General features: G+C 49.4%; 2 protein-coding genes across 5 annotated transcripts in view; one reads left to right on the forward strand and one right to left on the reverse strand.

The window, feature by feature from the left end:
- Positions 1-3,300: 3,300 nt before the first annotated feature.
- RNF2 (ring finger protein 2) overlaps positions 3,301-17,069 on the forward strand; it is a 44,479-nt gene continuing 30,710 nt past the window's right edge. The window contains exon 1 of one of the 4 annotated variants that reach the window (XM_070055055.2): positions 3,301-3,411. The gene's annotated coding sequence lies outside the window, so the exon portion shown is untranslated. Of the gene's footprint in view, positions 3,412-4,059; positions 4,248-4,734; positions 4,886-17,069 lie in introns of those variants that run through there. The other 3 variants (XM_051821049.3, XM_002722443.6, XM_008249917.5) reach the window with 3 other exon arrangements.
- Positions 11,055-17,069, reverse strand: part of TRMT1L (tRNA methyltransferase 1L) — a 75,313-nt gene continuing 69,298 nt past the window's right edge. Inside the window, exon 17 of the mRNA XM_089311990.1 lies at positions 11,055-11,421. The gene's annotated coding sequence lies outside the window, so the exon portion shown is untranslated. The remainder of the gene's footprint in view (positions 11,422-17,069) is intronic.

Raw genomic sequence — 17,069 nt, forward strand, 5'->3', positions numbered from 1 at the left:
CCATGTTGTCCCAGCTGAAGACGCCATCAGTCTCGAGTGGTCTGCTTCCTGAAGCCACCTGGAGTCACAAGTCTCTGCTTAGCACGGTGCTCTCAGAGAAAGCCCAGCACAGCTAACGACGGCAAGTTAAGATTTTGGGAAAGGACATGTTCACAGTAGTCTACGTAGAAACGGTGGCTACATCTCAAGCTACTCCAGTCTTCTGACTTGCTTGCCATTTACTAATTTTGCTTTGTTTTCTCAAAGCAAATTTTCTAAGTAAATAAAAACAAGACCTGATTTGACCTCAGTGGAGGTACCTGGACTACTTCATTTAGTACCAACTTTAGCTTCTTGAAAATAACCACACTGAGGAGTGTAATAAATAATACTGTGAGAGAGAGAGAGAGAGAGAGAGAGAGAGCACAAGAGCATTCTGGATAGGTTTGTCCAACTTCCTCACTGGGAAGAAGAAAGATACTGTGGCAGCAGCTGTGGTGTCAGGGAAGTATTCTGTGTTGCAAAGAGCCTTGGTCTGGGCTTCAGCTCCGCCACTGACTCAGTATTTGGGAAACTTCTTGAGCCCCAGAAGTCATATTTCCATCATATATTAAGCAGGAATAAAATCTTTGAGGATTATTTGGATTCAATGAAACAGCGACTCCAAGAGTTCTCTACAAACTGATACGTTCACACTTCAGTATTATCAGGCTATTGGTGATCTATGGTCTTTATCTGAGATGAACAGACACAGTTAGATACTTGGAACTCTACTGAATGAAAATGCATGTGGTGAACATTTAATAGGCAAATGTGAACTTTCATTCAAGACGCAGTGCCTAAACAGAGAAAGCTGCTGAAGGAACTAAAGGAAATCTTAATAGAGAGTTCTCCTGGCAAGAGAGGCAAACTGAGCTCACATGCACCGTTCTGTTTCAAATACAAACTGGATAAAAAATCTCAGATGTGCATTCTCTTACCTATTGACTGAGTCTATACTAAGTGTCACATGTTGTACACTGACGCTCTCAAGGAACTTATATTCTATTAATATTTGTATTCCAAGCACATAACAAAGTTGTTGGCACAAACTAGACACTCAATACAAGTTGCTCTGGCTGATCACAGCAAAAAGCCGGCAGAGAGGCGATTTCTGTGATCACTTACAGGGGCCCACTGATTCATATGTGAGCAGCCTAGTACTACCCCTGAAGTCCTGAGGGAAAACTCCCTAAGCAGAGTCGGTCTGGTCACCCAGCTACAGCACAACGCTTTATTATGAGGTGCTAATTTAATGTTCTTAATACATGCAGCCCGCTTCCAATCAGCACATTTATCATACAGGCAGGGCGTTACTAGGAAACGTTTTTTGGGGTCGAGCTATGGCCTAGAGGGTAAAGCAGCTGCCTGCCTTGCTGGCATCCCTTTTGGGCACCTGTTCGAGTCCTGGCTGCTCCACTTCCGATCCAGCTCCCTGCTGTGGCCTGGGAAGCAGTGGAAGATGTCCCAAGTGCTTGGGCCCCTGCACCCGCGTGGGAGACCCAGAAGAAGCTCCTGGCTCCTGGCTTCGGATCAGCCCACCTCTGGATGTTGCAGCCAATTAGGGAGTGATCCAGCAGATGGAAGACCTCTCTCTCTCTCTCTCTGCCTTTCCTTCTCTGTGTAACTCTGACTTTCAAATAAAATAAATAAATCTTAAACAAATGTTTTTCAGGGGGATATCTTTTCAGGAAGGTGAAACATAAGCAAAAAGAGTAATCTGGGCACGTCAAACCACTACTGACACACAGCTATGGAGTTTACATGGATTTATGTGCTTTTACAATTAAACAATTAAAGGGGGAGAAAACAGAAAGTTGTTTTACTTCCATGACTGTCAGCTCTTAAGCACAGAGAATTATCTTTTGCAAGTGTAACATTTTAAAAAACCATCAAGGGAGCCAATGTGATGGAACAAAACTTGCTGTTTTCTCCATAGCATCTAGGAAGTAGCTAATGGGGTCAGAGTGGTGGGTAGTACTAACGTCCACCAATATCCGCACTTCCTCTCTGAACTCAGTTCCAGGCCCGGAATCCTTGTACAAGCAGGGGGCTAAGTAACCAGCTCTGGGCAATGAAGTGCGGTGAGTGGTTCGTGCCCACCCCAAGTTCAGGTTGTGTTCCGAGTTCATGGGGACTCCGCAGCCCTCTCCTCCCTCGGCCAGAGAACGAGTTGCTGGTCTCCGGGTGACACAGGAGAGGGTGGCTGCTCTGTCACCTGGCTCCTGCAGTGACTAGAAGAGTCTGACATAAAATAGCAAGCAGCGTGAGCACACTTTTGAAGTGGCACAGCTTGCAGACTTTGGAGATGTTGAATTCCACGCCATTTCTAACCTTTTCTGAGTAGTTCAGTGAGGGAGGACCCATAGGACTGTCGGGGCCACTTTTTTAAGTAAGAGATCAGATAAAGAGCTCCGTTAATCTGTCAGTAGCATAATTCACATTACGGATGTTAGCTGGCCCGAGGTCTAGCTTTTTAATCACATTTAATCCAGATATCCCATAAGTTTTCCATTTCCCACTAATTCTCCTGTGAATCTTTTTTAAGTACAATATTTAATTTTCAACCATAAAGCTCCCATGCTTTCTACAAATGATCATTTCCTTAACATCAAATGCCTTGCTTAATGTAACCACACAGATCATGATTTTCAAAAGCATTTTAACTAGAGCAAAAGGTTCCCAATTATGGACTTCTTGTCCTCCTTTAATTGCCCGGCTCGTGCAATCGTCCTGTAACTGCAGCCTCTCTGGAGGGGCGTCGCTCACAAGGAAGAAGCGGCGGAGCATTCATGATTGTCTTGATTTTTTTCCCCCTCACACTGAGGGAGAGCTTAACCTCCGAGGCCTGGTAGAAAACCGTCACGTCTCATTGAAAGCCCTGGCTGGTAGGCACAAGTTTTCAAGCCACTGGCTCTAGTGTGATGGACTGCACACCTGACGTGTTATCTTCAACGTTGCGACACCTGTCCTCTCTCCTCCTACCGCGTGCCGTCCAAGCCCGCCTCAGACCCTAGCTCCCAGGAAACCGCCCCAGAACACAGCTGCTGGAATTGGCAATTCCCTTCCAAATTCCTACGTAAACTCCTATCTTTTATTTGCAACTGTCTGTAGTTTCAGGCAGTCCAAGGAAAGAGGCACTCCACGCGACAGCGAGTGTAGACAAAGTCCTGAGGGGCGGGTCTCGCACGCAGGTCACCTCGCTGGGCGCAGGCTGGAGGCGCTGAGCCCACCTGCCCGCTGTCCAGGCGGCCGTCCCTTCGCGCCGCCAGCGTCTGCTGGTGGCAGTTACTCCGCCAGGACAGGACACCCCGGCGCGGGCGCTCCCGGCGGCGGTGGACGTGGTGGCCTCCTCCGCAGGCGCGGCCCCGCGGGCGGGCGGCTGTGCCTCAGGTGACGGCCGCCGGCTCTCGTGTCCTCAAGTCGGGACGGTACCACCGCCGTGCGGGCCACGGGCGGAGCCGAGGCCGACGGCGCCCCGCAGCAGACGCGGCCCGAGCCCGGGCCACTGCCCTGAGGCCCGCGGAGCGGCGGGTCGGCGCGACGCGGGGCCCGGCGCGGGTCCCGCCAAGTTGAGGCGCGCGCCCACGGAAGTCCCCACAGCCGGCGGCCCAGAGGCTCGCGACGGGACACGCGGGGCCCCGGCGGGGCGCGCGGCTGCGGACAGGTGGCGGGTCAGCCGCGGGGGTCGCAGGCGCCAGGGCGGTGCGGGCGGGCGCGGCGCGGGCGGAGGGGGCGCGGGGGGCGTGGCCGGCCGCAGCGGGGGCGTGGCCGGGGCCCCGGGGGCCGGGGGCGCGGCGCGGGCGGAGGGGGCGCGGGGGGCGTGGCCGGCTGCAGCGGGGGCGTGGCCGGGGGCCCCGGGGGCGCGGGGGCGCGGGAGCGGCGGCGGCGGCGCGGGGGCCGCGGGCCGGGGGCGGGGCGGCCGCGGGGGCGGGGCGGCGCCCCCTCCCCTCCCGCGGCGGCCGTGCGCGCCCCCGCGCGCGCGCGCCCGCCCGCCCGCGCCGCCGCCGCCGCCCCGCGCCGCCCGCCGCTTCCCGCCCTCCCCGCGGCGCGCCGGCCGCTTCCCCTCAGCCGCTCATGAATATTGAGCGGCCCCCGCGGTGTTTCCCGAGCTCCATTGCGGAGGCCCAGGCTCGCCATATTGTGCGGCGGCGCCGGCGGCCGCGGCGGCTGGGGCGCGATTCTCGCTGCGGCCGCGGCCCGCGGAGCCCGGGCGGGGGCGGGAGCCGGTGAGTCGCGGCGGCGGGCGGCGGCGGGCGGCGGGGCCCGGGCGGCCGGGGGGGACGGCGGCGCAGGACGGGCCGCAGCCGGGCGGCGATGGCGGGGAGGCGGCCTCTCATTGTTCGCGGCGCTGCGAGGCCGGGGGCGGGCCGGGCTCGCGGCCCCCCAGCGCCGAGGCGGCGGCGGCGGCGGCGGCGGGAGCGCGGGCTCCTCCCGGGCGCCGCGGCCGGGCCTGCTGCGGGCCCCGCGGCCGCCCCCGCCGGGCCGTGCCTGAGGGGCCGCCGCGGGCTGCGTCCCGGACGCCTGGGGTCTGGCGCGGCCGTGGGGCCGGGGGTGCGCCCGGGCAGGTGGGGCGGCGCGGGGCCCCCGGCGGGCCCGTCACGTGCGGGGGCCTCAGGCGCGCGAGCCGCCGTTGCATTACATAATGGCTCGGTGCGTGGCGGTCAGCTGGGATGCTGGCTCGGTGGGTGGGGGATCGATCCGCCGTGCGTCCCCGTGACTGCTGAGTATTGAACACCGGAGGTGGCGTCGCGGCGTCCTCCTCGAGTGCGGGTGGCCCTCGGAGTTAAGGGACTTGGATGGCAGCCGCGGGACTCCGGGGTAGTCCCCTTTCCCCCCTGAACTCGCCGCCTGTCACGATCAACAGGTATCTGCGAGTGCCTCGGCTGCGTGGCGGGACAGCGCGTGGCTCTGTGGGCCTCCATTTTCCAGGGGCAGCACGGCAGACATGGCCCCTCGCTTTTTCGAGGGAATTTTTGTGATTCCCCTCGGGTGCCCTCGTGGCATCCGCGAGCGAGGTGAATTGGAGTGGACGGAGAAGGACACGGGAAGTTGACGAAGGAAAGCCGCCCTGTCAGGTGTTTGCCAGAGACGCTCCTGGCCCTCAAGTGACTGAGTTCAAGTTAGACTCACAAGCTGAAGGCAGGCCATGCACACGGCCAGAACGCTGGGCGTTCCGGTTCTCTCTGTCCGTGCGGGGCAGCTGCCAGGTTTGGACAGAAATGGACCCCAGGCCAGCACACGGCTTTGGGATTTCCTCTGTTATGGGCCTTCAGGTTGTGGAGTCGGGTGTAGCTCTTTAATCGGATTTACTCATGGTTTGTGTTTGCGTGACGCTGTTTTCCGAGTAGAGGTGATAGATGCCTAATCAATCATATATAACCACCACCGGTTTCAGGGACGGTCTCATTTGTACACCTTCACAATGAAGCGTAATTCCTTCCAGCAGAAGTGAGTTAACGTTAAAATGCACTTTATTAAATTATGGCAGTGTTTCTAGTATGACTTAAAGCACTTCATAGTTTTGCAATGACTCATTTATTAATTTCTGGAAAAACTAACAGTATCACAGTTTGCAGTTTTTACAAAAAAAAACCACAGGAGGTAATGTACACTCTGGACACATACAGATCTGCAGTTGTTTTTAAAGTGTTTATTATGTGCTCTGTGCAAGACAGATATTGTCATCAGATACCACTTGTTTAGCTTCTGGATTTCTGTACTCAGAAGTCATACAGCGTCCTGGTAACTTAATGCCGCCTTTGTGTTTAACTGAGTGGGTATATTGGGGGCACAGTGATGTTTACCCTCAAGGTCTGGATGACGTGTCTGTTCTCCCACAGGCCTTCTCCTCCTTCTGCCTAACATGTCTGCTAGGTCTTCTGGTATTTCTTGGTGTGGGGATTACAGTTTGATTGATTGTAGATTTCCTAGAAGTGGTGATGGGACTCTTGGCATTTAAGTAGAGGGTAGCTGTGTGTGGTCATAGGCAGGAGCTCTACGATGAGTCCCTTACTGTGGTGGCAGGAGGTAGATCATAAACTCAGGCCACTATAAAGTCAGGGGCTCGTTGTCCAGTGTCGTACTGTGTGAGGAACTCCTGTGCAGCTCAGGCTGAGGGGTGTTAGCAAGTGAAGTGGGCTAGTGGCCCTGGGCGTGGGGTATGTCTTGTTGGATGCTGAGCAGATACAGGGATGACCAGAAACTTTGAGAAAGAATCTTACAGCTTAGATATGCCTTCTATTTCATGTCCAGAAGGAATTAACATGTTTGCTGCCTCCACGTGTCTGCCTTTATAATTTTGTAAAACAGGAACCAGTTTATGTGTATTAAGTACAACAGTGAAAAATTGTTTTTGAAATAAGCCTCAATTGTCTAATGAGAGCATACCACTAAGTGAAAGAACAAGCTAAATGAAAAACCTCTAAGCGTTTTGGTCATTTGTTTTCAACAGATGTGTTGCTTATGGGCTCTCATGTGATAGAAATTTATTTTTGTGCTGTAGAGTTGTATTTTATGAAGAGATTAGATTTTAAAGTCAGTGTGTAAAATTGAAATCATAGGTACCAAGAATTATATTTGAAAATCCCTTAGGAAGGCAGAACGACGTGCCAGTAATTTCAGCTCTGCTTTAGTGGTGGAACAAATAGGTGTTTCTTTGGACACTAAACAGAATAGTTGGCTTGCGTTTCGGGGCCATGTTAAATGACAGCAGAAGAAAAAGTCTTCAAATACAAGAACCACATTCTGCACGGTCTCCAGCCACACGGGGAGAAGCATGTGGGGCTGAGACTGATGAGGTACAGCTGCCCAGTGTTACCAGTCACATATCTCCAGGAGGTAGACGGGTGGGTGGGTGTGCTCTGACTGGCCTGCATTATTTCATTTCCTTTTTTCCCTTTCCGAAGCCAGATAGTTTAAATCACAGAAGTTGTACTCTTTATGCTGCAACTTAGAAGCAAATTTAGAGGATTTCAAGTTACCCTTTGTGAAACAAATTTTGTCTATAAAATAACTCCAAGTTTTGTTTACAAAGCAGCAAGATATGTCAGAGAACAGTAAGAGTCAGTGCATTTAGTACTGCTTTAGGGTCCAGATGAGAATGGGAACTTCAGTGGGACTTTGGGTGAAGGGGATTTAATGCAGGGAGCTGACTAGGGGAGTTTAGCAGGAAGGGAGCATTGCAGTAGGCAGACGCAAAGAGCTCAGTCGAGAGATGCATGGACCTAGTGCTGGACCTTCGATGAGGTCTGCATTGCTTAGCTGTGTGTGCGTGTGCAGGGTGTGAAAGATGGTTCTGGAAGTTACCTAAAGGAGCGCGAGGCTGGAATCAATTGCTGCTGCCAGGTGCAGGGGCTGCAGTTGCTGCTAGCAGGAACTGGGAGTAAGTCCCCTCACTCTCCTTCTGTTTCCTAGTCTTCATTTACTTAGAGAAAGAGAATGAATCTTCCAGCTGCTGGTTCACTCTCCAAATGCCTCCCGGAGCCAGGAGCTTCTCCCAGGTCTCCCACCTGGGTGTTGGCCCAAGCGCCCGAGTCTTCCACTGCTGCCCTCCCAGGCACACGAGCAGGGCGCTGGATGGGAAGTGGAGCAGCGAGACTCAAACTGGGGCCCATGTGAGATGCCGGCATTACCTATAGCACCGGCCCCCGTTTACTACTTTCATGGGCAAAAACTGACAGAGACTTGTCTGGCAAAGGAGTTGGTGGGGTTTGCACAGTGTTAGCTCCGGCCACAGAGCGTCAAGTCTAGAAGAGTGGTTTCAGAGTTGAGAGATGATGTGTAAATGACCTGCACGGAGAGTAGAGATTTAAACATAGTAATTTAAATAGGGAATCCTGTTCTTACATTGCCTTTCTAAAAACATCGATGTTCCACACATCCTGGGCTATGGATTAGGTGAAGAAAAATGAAGCAAGGTCTCTGTTCTCGAGGGATTTACAGGCCAGGAGGGTATGACAAATAACAGCAATGTGATAAATGCAGTAACTGATAAGTGATGTGTTTTGGGAATTTAAAGATGGGGTAATGAACTTGCCTCTTCTCTACTTAGTCAAACTTAATGACTGCTGTTTTTATCTCATGTCCTGATCAAATCCATCTTTATTCTTTCTGACTGCTCTATTCAGCTCCAACTCCTGTCAAAGCTGTTTCTCTGAGATGTTTTGATTTTGTCACATCAGAGTCATTATTAAGCATTTTCTGTGTTTTCTCATTTAGATTATAAACACCATCACATTCTCTATACTTTTAGTCTAGCCTAGTACTGTGCATATAGATTTTATTTTATTTTTTTAAGGATTTATTTATTTATTTGAAAGGCAAAGTTACAGAGAGGCAGAGAGAGAGAGGCCTTCCATGTGCTGGTTCACTCCTCAAATGGCCGCAGTGGATGAAGCAGGGCCAATCTGAAGCCAGTAGCCAGGAGCCTCCCCCGGGTCTCCCATGCGGGTACGGGGGCCCAAGGACTTTTGGGCCATCTTCCATCACTTTCCCAAGCCACAGCAGAGAGCTGGATCAGAAGTGGAGCAGCCAGGACTTGAACTGGTGCCCGTATGGGATGCTGGAACTGCAAGCAGTGGCTTTGCCTGCTATGCCATGGTGCCGGCCCCACACATAGATTTTCAAGAAATATTTGTGTTTGCAGTAGAAAATGGTGATAAAATTTTAATCATTAATTTTGTAGATATTGTCTTCTTTTTCCAAGATCATTAGAAAAAAGTTTGGGTAAAGTGTTACTGATTTTATAGATAAGAGAATTGAAAGGGTAAAATAATCAATCAGTTTGACCTGTATAGTACCAATAAATGATCTGTAAGTGAGACTTCGAGTTTTATATTCTGGAACCAACTATTTTCACATGAATTCTTTTGGTGGCTAAATAAAATCCTTGCCTACCTCTTTTATTTTTTATAATCTAATGCTTTAAAATTTCACAGTGATTTCTGAGTGGAAGGGAGACAGGTCCCTCGTTTTCTTTTTTCTTTTCTTTTCTTTTCTTTTCTTTTCTTTTCTTTTCTTTTCTTTTCTTTTCTTTTCTTTTCTTTTCTTTTTTTTTTTTGACAGGCAGAGTGGACAGTGAGAGAGAGAGACAGAGAGAAAGGTCTTCCTTTGCCATTGGTTCACCCTCCAATGGCCGCCGCGGCCGGCGCGCTGTGGCCGGCGTACCGTGCTGATCCAATGGCAGGAGCCAGGAGCCAGGTGCTTTTCCTGGTCTCCCATGGGGTGCAGGGCCCAAGCACCTGGGCCATCCTCCACTGCACTCCCTGGCCACAGCAGAGAGCTGGCCTGGAAGAGGGGCAACCGGGACAGAATCCGGCGCCCCAACCGGGACTAGAACCCGGTGTGCCGGCGCCACTAGGCGGAGGATTAGCCTAGTGAGCCGCGGCGCCGGCCCCTTTTTTCTTTTCTTTTTCTTTTAGGATTTTATTTATCTATTTGAGAAGTAGAGTTACAGGCACTGAGAGGGAGAAACAGAGAAACAGATGGGGAGTAATGGCTGAGCTGTGCCAGTCCGAAGCCGGGAGCCAGGTGCTTCTTCCCGGTCTCCCACATGGGTGCAGGGGCCCAAGGACTTGGGCCATCTTCTGTTGCTTTCCCAGGTCATAGCAAAGAGCTGGATTGTAAGAGGGGCATCCGGAACTAGAACTGGTGCCCATATGGGATGCTGGCGCTGCAGGCGGAGGATTAACCTACTGTGCCATGGGGCCGGCTCCAGGTCCCTCTTTTTTTTTTTTTTTTTTTTTTTTTTGACAGGCAGAGTGGACAGTGAGAGAGAGAGAGAAAGGTCTTCCTTTTCCGTTGGTTCACCCCTCAATGGCCGCTGTGGCTGGCGCGCGCGCTGCACTGATCCAAAGCCAGGAGCTTCTCCTGGTCTCCCATGCGGGTGCAGGACCCAAGCACCTGGGCCATCCTCCACTGCACTCCCGGGCCACAGCAGAGAGCTGGCTTGGAAGAGGGGCAACCGGGACAGAAATGGTGCGCCGACTCGGACTACACGGCAGGTGGAAGATAGTGCCAGCCCAGGTCCCTCATTTTCTTTCTTTTTTTTTTTTTGGGGGGGGGGGACAGGCAGAGTGGACAGTGAGAGAGAGAGACAGAGAGAAAGGTCTTCCTTTGCCGTTTGTTCACCCTCCAATGGCCACCGCGGCCAGCGCACTGCGGCCTGCGCACCGCGCTGATCTGATGGCAGGAGCCAGGTGCTTCTCCTGGTCTCCCATGGGGTGCAGGGCCCAAGCACTTGGGCCATCCTCCACTGCACTCCCTGGCCACAGCAGAGAGCTGGCCTGGAAGAGGGGCAACCGGGACAGAATCCGGCGCCCCGACCGGGACTAGAACCCGGTGTGCCGGCACCGCAAGGTGGAGGATTAGCCTATTGAGCCGCGGTGCCGGCCTTCATTTTCTAACAATAAAACAGCATCCTGCAGTTTCTTTTCAGGTGTCCACTTTGTATCTGTTTCCCCCTCCCTGTGTAGATTATTGCTACCTGTAGTAGTGGTCCTGAGGGGTTGACATTGCAGCGTTGTACTCTGCTTCAGAGGACTGTTCTGCACCAAGCGTGCTGCTTTAATTTCAGACCAACTAATTCTTCACTTTTTGAGAGATGTCTGCCCCTGTGCTAGTAATTGCATTAAACCCTCACTGTTTACACTATTCGCTGTACAGAGTCTCATTCAGCCTGGGATGCCTGTTTTGGAGCCCGGCCAAATGTGTTATAGAAGGTGTTACTGTATTACAGAGGGGTAGTGTTGGCTTTACCAGAAGGAGCTGTAGAATTTAAGGCAGGAGACTAGGTTTCTAGGTCTGGTTCTACCACAAGCAAGATTCTTCACCTTTTTTCGAGGGTTCTTTTTATTTTTTTAAATCACCATCACTGACCTTATACATTTCTTTTTTTGGGTAAAGACCTAAAAGGTAACATATATAAGGGGTGAATGTGAAGAGAGAAAAAGATCGTTTGGTCACTTTGAATTCCCATATTTAAAGGAAAGTTGTTAGATTGGAAACAAGGTTGTGGGAGGAGTTGTGGAAATCTGTTTTTTGTTTTTTTTTTTTTTTAGATTTATTTATTTGGAAATCAGAGTTACAGAGAGGGTGAGGCAGAGACCAGAGAGACAGAGAGAGACTGAAATTAAGATTGACTGATCGGTCTTCCATCGCTGGTTCACTTCCCAAATGGCTACAGCAGCCAGGGCTGGGCCAGGCTGAAGCCAGGAGCCAGGAGCTCCATCTGGGTCTCACATGTGGGTGCAGGGGTGCAGGACTTGTGCCATCTTCTGCTGTCCCAGGCATATTAGCGGGGAGCTGGGTTGGAAGCTGAGTAGCCGGAACTTGAACTGGCGCCCGTATGGGGGTGCTGGTGCCGCAGGTGGCAGGTTTACCCATTACACCACAGTGCTGGCCCTGTGGAAATATTACCAAATACAAAATTTTCACAAGTCTGATAGTGTTCCTCCCCTTATCCTGGTGATAAATATCTTGTTTATATCCTGAGTTGATACCCTGCATTTTCTTTTTGCATGTAGGAACAAAACCCTCACTTCGTGGCTTATAGAAATGACCAGGGCCTGAGGGAGTAATGAAAACACAGATGTTGCTTTTTTGCCTGGAAATTACTATTGTAGTTTGTTTTATTTGAGAGTTATCTGTTTCAGGAGGCTTTATTTCCTAAGTTTTTTTTTTTTTTTTGAAAGGCAGAGTTAAAGAGAAAGGGAGAGAGACAGACGGAGGTCTTCCATCCACTGGTTCTTTCCCCAGATGGATGGAGGAGCTGCAGCTGGACCAGGCATTTCAGCCACTCCCGTGTGGGTGCAGGGCCCAAGCACTTTGCACCATTCTCCACTGCTTTCCCAGGAGTTTTAGCAGGGAGCTGGATTGCAAGTGGAGCACCCGGGACTCAAACCAGCGCTGATAATGGGATGCTGGCATCGCAGGCTCTGGCTTAATCCACTGCACAAAAAGTCTGTCCAAGTCTCTACTTTTAGTAACATGCCCAGCAAGGTTGAACATGTTGCCTGTTTAGTTTTAGTATTATCCTTGATCTTAACATTTTTAGTTAGCATATTTGTGACGAGAACAGAGCTCTTCAAAGGAGTGGAGTGGAAAGGTGCTTTTTATGGCTATGAGATTCTGTCTCTTAGGAACAACATTTCCTCATGTGGCTGTAAAGTAACAAAAATGTTTTGCTAAAGGCTCTCAGATGTTTCCAATTTAGTACTGCCTAAAATATTAAGACAAAATTTCTCTGTTCTTAATATTATAATTATTATAGTTTTGTTGAAATACAAGTCTCGGGCCGGTGCTGTGGCGCAGCGGGTTAACGCCCTGGCCTGGAGCGCCAGCATCCCATATGGGCACCGGTTCGAGACCCAGCTACTCTACTTCTGATCCAGCTCTCTGCTGTGGCCTGGGAAAGTAGTAGATGGCCCAAGTGCTTGGGCCCCTGCATCCACGTGGGAGACCCGGAAGAAGCTCCGGGCACCTGGCTTCAGATTGGTGCAGCCAATTTGGGAGTGAACCAATGGATTGAAGACTTCTCTTTCTGTGTGTAACTCTGACTTTCAAGTAAATAAATAAATCTTTTTTTTTTTTTTTTTTTTTTTTTTTTTTTAAGAAATGCAAGTCTCATTTTCCAGTTTGGGTTAGCCAATGATAACTTATTAGTCTAGCCTCTAGAAATTTTTCTTTTTCCTGGAAATCTCCATTGCCTTTAAAAATCTAATATTAGTTATATAAAAGTATAGATAATGTTATCAAAATCAGTTTAATTTGTTCTGAAACCTTTTGGGTATTCTGTTGGTTTAATTGGTTTAGGAAAATTAAGACAATTGGTGTGCTTGTGAGAAAAAATTTAAAGGGCTAATTATCCACCATTCATCAATGGATTGATTTTAGTTAATTTCAATGTTTAATATGCTGTATAGTACCTTCAGGAGTAGTCTAAGAGCTACGAATGGGGGAGTCTATATTAAGCAAATTGTCTTTTAATAATTTTCAGTAGCTTTATTTTTTTATTTATTTATTTTTTTGACAGGCAGAGTGGACAGTGAGAGAGAGAGAGAGACAGAGAGAAAGGTCTTCCTTTGCCATTGGTTCACCCCCCAATAGCTGCTGCGGCTAGTGCGCTGTGGCCAGCGCACCGCGCTGATCTGAAGGCAGGAGCCAGGTGCTTCTCCTGGTCTCCCATGCGGGTGCAGAGCCTAAGGACTTGGGCCATCCTCCACTGTACTCCCGGGCCACAGCAGAGAGCTGGACCGGAAGAGGGGCAACTGGGACAGAATCCAGCGCCCTGACTGGGACTAGAACCGGTGTGCCGGTGAGCAGGCGGAAGATTAGCCTATTGAGTCGCGGCGCTGGCCCTAATGGACTTTAAAACATGCGTTTTTTTTTTTTTTTTACTAATGTTTGACATTCTTTTCACAGCATAGATTTTTTTATGCTATCACCTAAATCCTGCTCACTTTATAAAGACATTTCGACCCTTTTTTTTTTTTTTTAAGATTTATGTATTTGAAAGAGTTACACAGAGAGAGGAGATGCAGAGAGAGAGAGGTCTTACATTTGATAGTTCACTCCCCAACTGGCCGAAATGGCCAGAGCTACACCGATGCGAAGCCAGGAGCCTCGAGCCTCGAGCCTCCTCCAGGTCTCCCACGTGGGTGCAGGGGCCCAAGGACTTGGGCCGTCCTCTTCCTCTACTGCTTTCCCAGGCCATAGCAGAGAGCTGGATCGGAAGTGGAGCATCTGGGTCTTGAACTGGCGCCTATTTGGGATGCCGGTGCTTGAGGCCAGGGCGTTAACCCGCTGTGCCACAGCACCGGCACCCCCCTTTTTTTAAGGTTTATCTTGAAAGTCAGAGGGAGAGACAGAGAGAAAGATCTTCCATCTGTTGGTTCACTCTCCAGATGGCTGCAATACCAGAGCTGGGCCGGGTTGAAGCCAGGAGCTTCGACTGGGTCTCCCTCGTGGTTGGCAAGGGCCTGAACACCTGGACCATCTTCTACTGCTTTTCAAAGTCACTAGCAGGGAGCTGGATTGAAAGTGGAGCAGCTGGCACACAAGCTGGCGCCTGTATGCGATGCTGCTGGCATTGTAGGCAGTGGCTTTACCTGCTAGGCCACACTGCCTGTCCCCAAGACATTAGTTGATTTCCAATATTTATAAACTGTCCTAAATTTTTACTGCTTTTGTGAACTTAAAGATTATGCTAATTTTTAGATTCAACTTTAGGTTTGAATTTTAGCTGTGTTGGACTTTTCTATCTTTAAAGAGTATGTTGGTTTTTCATGCTTTCTCTTCCAAATACTTGGCTTTCTTTTAGCCTTTGAAACTTCTAGAGCTACTTCTGCCAATATTATTCTGATGCAAGTTGCAGAACTTGGGAGACAGGAAAGCCAGAAGAAAAAGTGATTAAATTGGTTTGCCTTTTGGAATTGTTCCAAGAACCTAAAGTGAGGATTAAGGTCTCTTGAATCTCAGTCTGCCTACCACAGTTCCTCAGAGCTGTTTTTCTCCTTTGCTACAAAGCAGAGTCTACCCTATGTGACAAAGGCACACCAAAAACGTGTTTTCCACTCCTCTGTTCTTGGGTGTGCTGTCTTCAAATGGTTTTTTCAAAAATTGTGCTTAGGGTAATAATAGGAGTTGAGAGACAAAGAGGTGAAAAACGCCACAGATCTCTCTAGCAGCTCTGCGTTTCCTTTTAGAACGTAATTTTTACATTATTCTAGTTGTGGCACACTTGCAACTTTAGAGTATTTCTTATCACTCTCCCTTGTAAGTATTCCTAGTCATTGCAAGTGGTGTTGATGGTTGTTACTTTTAATGACTGACAAAATTTCCAAGTTGTACTGAACATCTCCGTGTTAATGGTGTTATTACTATGATAGTAATCATAATGGTATGAGAGGCCTTCAGGAAGTTCCTGCGAATGATATAAGGAAAAACCATGCATGGTTTTCAAATTTCTTGTTCCAAAATAAACTTATCTTTTATTTCCACTTTTCCGTGGACTTTATGAGTACCCGTATGTGTTGGGAATAATGAAGAGCAGCCCCTGGTGTCAGACCTGCATTTAATTCTTGTGTCTGACATGTACTGTGATACCATTAAGCAGCTTGCTTGCTTGGTTTCTTAGTGATCGTTTGGCTCAGTCTCATTCTGAGATAAATATCTTACTCCCTATTTATTAATTTTATTTATGAAGTGAGGGCAGTAACACTATTTACTTATGGAGTTAGAATTAAACAAGATTTCATATAAAGTGGTAAGCTACTCTATGAACATTACTTATTTTTTTAAAGATTTATTTATTTGAGAGGTAGAGTTATAGACAGTGAGAGGGAGAGACACAGAGAGAGTTCTTCCTTCTGTTGGTTCACTCCCCAAATGGCTGCAACTGCTGGAGCTGTGCTGATCCGAAGCCAGGAGCCAGGTACTTATCCTGGTCTCCCAAGGGGTGCAGGGCCCAAGGACCTGCGTCATCCTCCACTGCACTCCCGGGCCACAGCAGAGAGCTGGACTGGAAGAGGAACAACCGGGACAGAATCTGGTGTGCCGGCGCCGCAGGCGGAAGATTAGCCTAGTAAGCCGTGGCGCCGGCCAAATTTGACTTTTCTGCAGATTATGCCCGTCTCAGAGAGCTAGAACCTGTGAGTCTGTTTTTGGCCTTGCAGAGGTGTTGCTGTGACTTCACACATCATTACTTGCTGCAGCTCACTCCAGCACGTGGGCATGCATTTCTTATTCCAGGAAAGGATAACAACCTTGGTAAATGATTTTCCAGTTACAGACTTCTGGGTAGGCATTTGTGCAGTAGCTAATATAAACTTGGGATGCCTGCATCTCATATGGGCATATCCGAGTTCCAGACTTGGTTCAGCTCCGTATTCCAGCTTCCTGCTAATGTGCACCCCGAGAGGCAGTGGAATTCCTGCAGTTCTTGTCTTCTGCCTGGCGCCGCTGGCTGTTGCAGGTATTTGGGGAGTGAACCGATCGGTAGAAGTTCTCTCTGTCTTCCTCTCTTTCTGCTCCCCTCTCCCAAAAGAAAAAGAAAAATTGTTGACTTTGTTCTGACATATGGGGCCCTGCAATATGTGTAATAGACTTCTCTATGCAAATAGATTGAATTTTCATTATAAGAGGCAGAAAAGGGGTCGGCATTGTAGCTCAGTGGGTTAACACCCTGGCGCCGTTAAGCGCCTGCATCCCATATAGGTGCTGGTTCTAGTCCTGGCTGCTCCTCTTCCCATCCAGCTCTCTGCTATGGCCTGGGATAGCAGTAGAAGATGGCTCAAGTCCTTGGGCCCCTGCACCCGCGTGGGATACCTGGAAGAAGCTCCTGGCCCCTGGCTTCAGTTTGGCGCAGCTCTGGCTGTTGCAGCCATTTGGGGAGTGAACCAGCGGATGGAAGACCGACCTCTCTGTAACTCTCTCTCAAAAAAAAAAAAAAAAAAAAGTAAAACCCAAACTGGCAGATGAGAACTAGGAGGTAAAGTACTGGTGTGAATAAGTCTTGTCAGAGGGACAGAAAATTAAGAATGAGGAAACTGTGGGCTGGTGTTTTGTCATAGCAGCAGGTCAAGCCACTGCCTATGACACTGGCATCCCCTAAGTGTTTGAGCCCTTGCTGCCAGGAGCTCCTGGCTCCTGCCATCAGTATGGCCATCTGGGGAGTAAACCTTTGAATGGAAGATCTTTCCACCTGTCTCTCCCTTTTTCTTTGTACCACTGACTTTCAAATAAATAATCTTAAAAAAATTAGGAAACGAAAATTGAAGATTCTGACCAAATTGGACAAAAATATAAAAATAACAAAGGAGCAAAGCCCCTCCCAAAACACAGTTGCATGGCTTCTGGCACCTAGATATCGGTTCAAAGGAACATCTATAGATGGCTCATTCTTTCAAATGTGAGTATGCATGGATTTCAAATTTTTTTTGGTACCAAAATGGACTTTTAATTCCCTTTTCCATAAGCTTTTTGAAGTGTCCTAAGACATATGCCATCAAGGCAGAGGGACTTGGGGGAAGTATGGGATTAACTATTCTTTA

Source organism: Oryctolagus cuniculus, chromosome 13, assembly GCF_051225735.1.
Source record: "Oryctolagus cuniculus isolate XC-2025 breed Fujian yellow rabbit chromosome 13, ASM5122573v1, whole genome shotgun sequence".
In the NCBI taxonomy this organism is placed as follows: Eukaryota; Metazoa; Chordata; class Mammalia; order Lagomorpha; family Leporidae; genus Oryctolagus; species Oryctolagus cuniculus.